Below are 8,256 nucleotides of genomic sequence, written 5' to 3' on the forward strand. Positions count from 1 at the left end.
GACCTGCCTGAGGAGGTCAGGAGAGCCCCCATTCTCCTGGCTTTCCGTAAATGATGCAAAACCGAACTATTCAGAAAGGCTTTTTACTCAAATGGGAGGGCTGCATTGTAGGGATGGGGTCTCAGGTGCTTCGCTAATGAGTCAGGGACCATAGACTTCATCACTATATTGCCTTACATATTATCTGCTGCTTTAAATATGTATTCCTATGTACCACCTGTGCTCCATGTTGTCTAATGTTAGTCTTAGAATTATGTTCTGTTTCAGTATTTTTTCTTCTCTGTATTGGATTCTTGCTACTACGACTTTTAAACTTGTATCTATTTACCCTATGGCATTGTTATGTACTTGATACTGATTGTACTAATCTCATACTGTGTAATCTGCCTTGAGTCTCAGTGAGAAAGGCAGACTATAAATGACATAAATAAAATAAATCAAAGGGATTTTAAAGGCTAGACCATACATTTCCTGCAGGTGTGTTTGCATGTAATGAAGCCTTGGCAGTCTTTTAAAAATGAAAATCAATTAGCGGGGGGGGGGGGGGAGGATGCTTAACCTTTTCTTTACTGGCTCTTTTTCTGCTCCAGATCACCTACCTCAGTATTTTTTTCTGTAGGGATCCAGACGTTTGTTTGCAATGGCAAATCCACATCTGGACAGCAGAGAGAATATGCAAATGAAGACAATTTGGAATGAGGAAAATGGCTAACAGGGAAGTGGCTTCTTTATTTAAAATATTTAAATCCCACCTACCAACCTGTTGGGTTCTTGACACAGTTCACAGCCTCAAAATGCTCCTAGTACTTGAAGACATAACTGACGGTAAAACATGTAAGCAAGAGAAAAGAAGCCAATGTGGTCAAATGTATTGTGTTTTGATAGCTGGATATTAAGGGCATTTTATACATGATGTCTGAGGGCACTTTTGCACATTACACAGTAACAAGTCAAGATGTGACCATTGGGAATATATGTAACAGGAGCCACAAAAAGTCCTAGCATCTTTATGAGTATATTTGTAGAAAACATCTGATTGTAAATGCATGCTTTGTCACACTTTACTATTATAGATGTAATTCTAAAAATGCAATATAGGAAATGACCACTGAAATGGGTCTGTTTAAATAGGTCTGAAATACTGATATAAAACTTCATCTGATTTCTCTCCCACCTTCCAGTCTATTCTGCATAAACAACATTCCCATGCAACACAAATCACGTGAGGCAGGCTTTGATGAGCTATTTTAATGCAACTCTATTTTAATCTTCCTGATTTGACAGTGTCAACAGAAAGCATTGTCTTCAGGTCATTTATTCACAAATGTGCAATAAAGAATAATGCATTTCAGGAATGATACAGTTTCAGGTGGATAGCCATCTTGGTCTGTAGTAGAAGAGCAAGATTTGGGTTCAGTGGCATCTTAAAAGACCATCTAGATTTCTAGGGTATGAACTTTCGAGAGTCAGGCTCTCTTCATCAAGAATGATAATTTCTTAACTCTCGACAAATTCCAATGTAACGTAGAGTAAAAAAGTTCCATGAAACCCATTGAGTTTGATAGTACCAAAATATCCAGCAGATTTCCCTCCCATGTGAAAACCTCCATATCCAGAGCCTCTGAATGCGAGTGCTAGAAAGCAATAGGGGGAGGTTTTCTTTTCACCTCTCTACACAGAACAATTTTTTTATCTAAGTAGACTTTGGGGGGTAAATGTGAAAGGGAAATATTTAAACTTGTGGTAATTCACATGTTGTTGCCCATTGTTTTATATGGCTCTAGCAGTGAAATCCTAAAAAGAGTTAATCCTAAACAGAGTCAGTGGGCTTAGACTGGAGTAATTTTGCTTAGGATTTCACGCAACCCGCACTCCCGCTTCAGGCTGCTCCAGTCCCCTGACTGTGAGGGTGTATAATATGTGGTGTTTAGAGTTGCCAGCCTCCAGATAGTAGCTGGAGATCTCCTGGAATTACAACTGATCTCCAGGCCACAGAGACCAGTTCCCCTGGAGAAAATGGTTGCTTGAAGGGGGAACTCTATGGCATTCTACCCCACTGAGGACCCTCCCCCAAACCCCACCCTCTCTAGGCTCCACCCCCAAATCTCCAGGAATTTCCCAACCTGGACCTGGCAACCCTAGTGGTGGTGTAAGCCTTATTTGTGTTTGGATTGTGACTAAGGAACTGCAGATAAGGAACTGGCTTTTCAGACATGGGTGCTTGACACAGATGGTCATAATAATTTGGAATCCTAAAACAGGTCCATATATACCTCCTATGGAAAAATGAACCTTATGCCATTGACTCATTCCCTTTATAGATGCCCTGACCTGGATGGCCCAGGCTAGCCTAAGCTCATTAGCTCTTCAAAGCTAAGTAGAGTCAGCCCTGGTCAGTACTTGGATGGGAGCCACCAAGGAAGACCAGCGTTGTCATGCAGAGGCAGGCAATGGCAAACCACCTCTAAAAGTCTCTGCCTTGAAAACCTTGCAGGGTCTCTATAAGTTTGCTGTGACTTGACAGCATTTTCTACCACCATGAAAACAGGTCCATATATGCCTCATATGGAAGAATGAGCCTTATGCTACTGACTTGTTTCCTGTACAGATTAGAAAATCTTCTAGCACTTTCCCTATTTTTTTTTCAAGCCAGGTTGAAACTAAGATAATCTGCAATTGCCAGGAAGTTTTCAAGCTACCAGATGCATGACCCGTTCCATTTTGTGGTACTATAGCAACAGTTGTAATAAACAGCCCCAAAAGGAAGGCTAAAGCTGATCCAGAGTTTTTGCTACCCAAAACAGAAGAGGTTAAATTGAACAGCTTACTCTCAAGGACATGCCCGTTCTGATAAAGCTTAATGCTCAATGGAACACCAATCCTTTAATAAATAAGACTGAACATGCATCCTGTTTTTAAAAAATCAGGAAATTCCTTTGTGTGATTTATTGGGCCCATTTGTATCCGATTATTACGAACAACCCTATGAAGCAGCTGAGAGATAGCAGCTTAGGCAAGGTTAATCAGTTCCTTTTGAAGATTTGTTCAAAACATTTAAAAAGGCACCTGGCGTGGGCTTTTGGGGACCACAGTTCTCTTTGTCAGATGCATCTGACAGGGAGAGCTGTGGTTATTGAAGGCTTATACTACATTGGAATTGGATGGTCTAGCTGTTTTGCTGCTACAAACTAACACGGCAAACTCCTTTGAAGCCTCACACAAGCCAACTGATCTCCACACCAAAAGGAGATGTTTACATTTACTAGCAAAGGAATGTTTTGGTTGCATCCTCCCTCTCCCCCCCCCTAATTGCATTTCCTCCCCTCCTCCCCCCTCCTCTTCTATATTTGACCAGTTTCTGTACCATGCATCTGACGAAGAGAACTTGATTCTCGAAAGCTTATGCTACAATAAAGTTGGTTAGTCTTAAAGGTGCTACTGGACTCTTTTTGTATTTTTCCCTAGTAACTTAGTCCTAATGTGAAAGAATTTTGATAAGCTAAATATTTACCTTAACACCTCTATCATGTGAAATCTAGAGTGATTTACAATGTCAGTAATAAATTTCTCCTAGGACTGAAGTTTCCCAAGTCTGTAGCCTTTTAAAAAACGATTACATGAGCATACACCCACAACCCTATTCAAAAGATGTCTACTTTCCAGAAATCAAGGCAGAACCACACTTGGCAGTCATATTACTCCTTTTATCTTCAAAGCATACTACACATGTTAATTAACAATAGAAAAACTAAATTATATATCCATGTAAACCACTTGGTTATTTTATTTCCTAGTGTTATCAGAACTCTACACTTAATTTGTTTTTTGCCTCTCAGGTCAGTAGTTTTGCCAGATATTAATGGTACATGGAATAGTTTGTGAACTGCCTAATATTTGGAATGTGAACAAGTTCCTAAGAAGCTATGATTAAAGCATCTCAGTACTTTAATCTGATACCTTTAATGCCTGGAATTTTCTTTCACAAAACTCCTTCAAACTCAGTAATAGTGTTAGACAACAAAGTATAGGCCGACATATGGCTAAATTCAAATTGTCAGAACATACCTTAGTGAGAACTTTTTGGCTTGATCCTTAGCTTGCTTTCCTGTTTTTTGGGTCTGAACAGCAGCTCTCAGAATTAACAGGCCTTACTAGCTCCAAAGCAAAGTGAGTTTTTCAAATGACACAGGACTCAAGAGTTCTGCATCTGGTTGCCAAAAGTCAATTGATAGGGGTTGTTTGACTAGTGCAGGTAGAGTATTTACTCTGAGCAGTCAAAGTGCCCAAAAGACAGTACTGAACTGATATACTAATTTGGATTCAACCCAGAAGCAGGGAGTTCTTTGAGTAATGAAGTAATGAGTAATGAAGATATTTTGTTTTCATTTTTTTAATCATTTGAACATGTGTTCTCCCTAAATGCATTTCAAAGGGAAGAAGCCAAGCAAACCAGAAAAGAACTTAAATTTGATGATTAAGGTTTTTAAAGTAATAAAATCCTATTCTGTAAGGTTCTACGGTTAAAGTGATGTGATATTGGTGAACTGGAATAGAACTAAGAATTAGAGAACTGAACAGGAGAATTAATAGGGATTTTTCATTCTGATGTCTTAGGCGTTGACAACTCAGATAGTGTCAAGTAGTCAAAGAAGTTTAGTTGGTTAACCTGTTTTTGTATGGAATTTGAAAATGTAAAAGAAAACACACTCCCCTTTGTGCCTGAAAAATCTCCCTATTTTATAGCTATCCTTTCTATAATTACGATCTCTGCTAATTTTGGTTTCATTATTTAGTGAGACTGGTTAAGGATCACTTCATATTTTTAGGTCCCCAAAATGATTCTTGTCAGAAGCCATTTTTGAACAAATGCTAGATCTGGATTCAGAAATAGTCTTAAATCAGCTATTTGTGTGACCTGGCATGAGATCAGAATTCTGTAATATGCCTTGGTGTAAGGAATGGGAATTTTGAAGGCACAAGGGACAGCCAGTTTGGTGTAGTGGTTAAGAGTGCAGGACTCTAATCTGGAGAACCAGGTTGGATTCCCCACTCCTCCACTTGAAGCCAGCTGGGTGACCTTGGGCTAGTCACATAGCTCTCTGGAGCTCTCTTAGCCCCACCCACCCATAGGGTGCTTGTTGTGGGGATAATAACAACATACTTTGTAAACCGCTCTGAGTGGGCATTAAGTTTTCCTGAAGGGCGGAATATAAATCCAATGTTGTTGTTATTATTATTACTCCTCCACTTGAAGCCAGCTGGGTGACCTTGGGCTAGTCACAGCTCTCTGGAGCTCTCTCAGTCCCACCCACCTCACAGGGTGTTTTGTTGTGGGGATAACAACATACCTTGTAAACCACTCTGAGTATGCATTAAGTTGTCCTGAAGGGTGGTATATAAATCCAATGTTGTTGTTATTATTATTATCTGTTTTCTGAGAAAAAGGGAACACCCATGAAAAGAATTTATGCCAAGAAGGATATTCCATCCTTGCAAGATCTGTCATTTGATGTCACTCAGAGAGAGGGATAATGCTTTGGCAGAATCCCTGTCAGGGTATGACAATGACTGAATAAAGCTGTGTACGCTGGTTAAGATTCTGACCTATATTCTGAGCCCTGGAAAGATGTTTTATGTAATCCTGCATCTATATGATTATATTGCTGCTGAACTTTGCTACCTCTGTTATAGAAACGGTTAGGCTTGCAAGCTGCTTTGATACTATTATATACTTATCGTGTCTTTGCACAAACAAGGTAGAGGCTTGTTTACCTCTCTTGTTTGTGTGGGAGGGTGTAAAGAAATTGCCAGCCCAAAGCCAGGATTTTGGTAAAAATGGCTAAACTTGGGTTCAGAATTGTAATGCTGTCAGGCTCTGGCCTAGTTCAGATATGTGGCTGGGCTGTTTAGTATCGCATGTGGAGCAGTCTCTGAGTTCCCCACTTATTCGACCTTGGGACTGTTCTCAGAGAGGCTCCATGTTCACTCCTTAGATTTTCACACAGCTGAAATGCTAATTAGCAGCTGAGCCCTGATTGGGCGTTGAATTACCAAGTGATGTCCTGAAAAAGATGGCTAGCTTTCTTTGGCTAGGCTTAGATGATGATGCAAGTATGCCAGAGAGAAGTTGAAAGCTGCAGGCTGTTCATCATCTCAACATATCCCCATGCTGCACCAGCTAGGCATGGGAGAGGGCTTGCATTTTAATGGATTGGGTGAGATAAGCAATGAATGGATGCCAAACAGAGATACTTAGGTAGCCAGCTCTCAGGCTTTTAGATAGGCAGATTTTATGTACTAACAGTAAATTTTTCTTGTTTTAATGTCTGTTGCCTGTGCAAGCATGCTTTTTGCAAATACTCCTTAAGCTAATAAAGTTAATGTTTATTTAAGCTGAGCTTAGAATGCATGGGATAGAGTTTTCAGAATTGTAGGGGTCAAGATTTCGTGTTGTCAAAACAAGCCAGGTCAATACACACCGAGTCCAGAATTAGTCCAAATCAGTCAGAAGATGCGTTGTCCAAGTCCAAAATCCAAGTCAGTACTGAAATATCCAATAAGAAAAAAACACTCGATCACGGAGCTGTGAAGCGGGCGTTCACTTCTAGCGGCGGCAAGAAGAGAACTGAGGGAAGGGGCCGTTGCTCGCCGTTGGGAACGTGACCATTAGGGTGGGAAACGGTCACTGTGCGCTCGTGACCAACAGCCCCTTCGGATCAAAAAAGCGGTAAAGAATCTTCCGGCGGCTGGCCTGCGCCTGTGCAGTCCCATGTGTGGAGGCACAGAAGAGCGACCATGAAGCTAATAAACTTAATTTTTATTTAAGCTGAGTTTAGAATGCATGGGATAGAGTTTTCAATCTCACAAACAAAAGAGAATGCATCCCACCTGCCTGATTGCTGAAGTGGCTGTGATCAGTGCTCAGAATTAGGAGGAAGGGGGGACAGCCTTTCCTTTCAGAGATGACAATGAGAACTGCACCACTTCAGAATATACTGAGTGGATCACATAATATGCCATGCAAAAAGCTAGTACTATAGGGATAAAGGTTAAAGCCCTGCTCTCCCCCCCCCCCCCGGTTTTCCATCCTGATTTTCTGTTACTCTGATGTTTCCAGCATATCTGTGGCTGGAAATAATTAAGAAGTTATGCTTTGTTCAAGGCAAGACCCTGACACTGCCCCAGGCTAAACTTGCACAGTGGTTACAGAAGTGCCAACTGTGCAGTGACATCGGCAGGGCTTACTGTCGGTATGTCTCCAGCCAAAGCTTAGGATGGGTCTGTATACAGCAAACTATAGTGAAAAATCAATTTACAGTAATTAGGAAACCCCACAATATAGGAATATTACAGAAGGGGCCATACAGACCTTCTAGTCCAACCCCCTGCCTAATGCAGGATGAGCCTAAAGCATCTCTGACAAATATTCATCCACTCTCTTCTTGAAAACTGCCAGTGAAGTACAGCTCACCATCTCCCTAGGCAGCTGATTCCACCTTTGAACCACTCTGATGGTGAAAAAGTTTTTAATATCCAGCCAGTACCTTTCTGCATGTAATTGCCCATTGCTTTGGGTATCCTAGCCTCTGCTGCTAACTGGAACAGCTCCTTTCCCTCCTCCAAATGATAGCCTTTCAAATATTTAGAGAGAGCAAACATGTACCCCCTCAATCTCTTCTCTAAACTAAACATTTCCAACGCAGACTTTTAAAAACATTGCTTTTGCAGAACCTGCGCAAGAAATACTGTGACTGAAGATATGCTGTGGCAGCCATTTTGCGGCTGATCTGCCTCCCGCATCAGCCATTTTGTAGCTGCACCCACCATACTGTGGCAGAACTCGTCTATAACGCAAAAAGGTGGGGATTCCTGTTTTAGCTGTTTGATTATACTGTATTTTCGCTCGAACTGTATAATCCACCTTGGATCTCAGTGAGAAAAGTGAATTATATAATAATGTTTGGCATCGACCATAAGCCGAGTCAAACAAATTTAGGATATAAGCATATAAACTAGTAAGTACTTGACCAAATAAATCTCCCCTAAAAATAGCTTACAGAGCAGGCCTCGCTGTTAAAAGTATTAACCCATACATTTTAATTTCCCAAATGACCTGGAAGCTCCTGTAGAGGCAACATATTCATGTGGTGAACACACAGCTGCAATAGTTCTTAGTTCACCACATGCGAAAACTACCTAGAGGATAGGCTTGCCGCCTCTGGGTCGGGAAATTCCTGTAGATTTTGGGGGCGGAGC

This window comes from Eublepharis macularius, chromosome 9 (assembly GCF_028583425.1).
Source record: "Eublepharis macularius isolate TG4126 chromosome 9, MPM_Emac_v1.0, whole genome shotgun sequence".
Classification (NCBI taxonomy): Eukaryota; Metazoa; Chordata; class Lepidosauria; order Squamata; family Eublepharidae; genus Eublepharis; species Eublepharis macularius.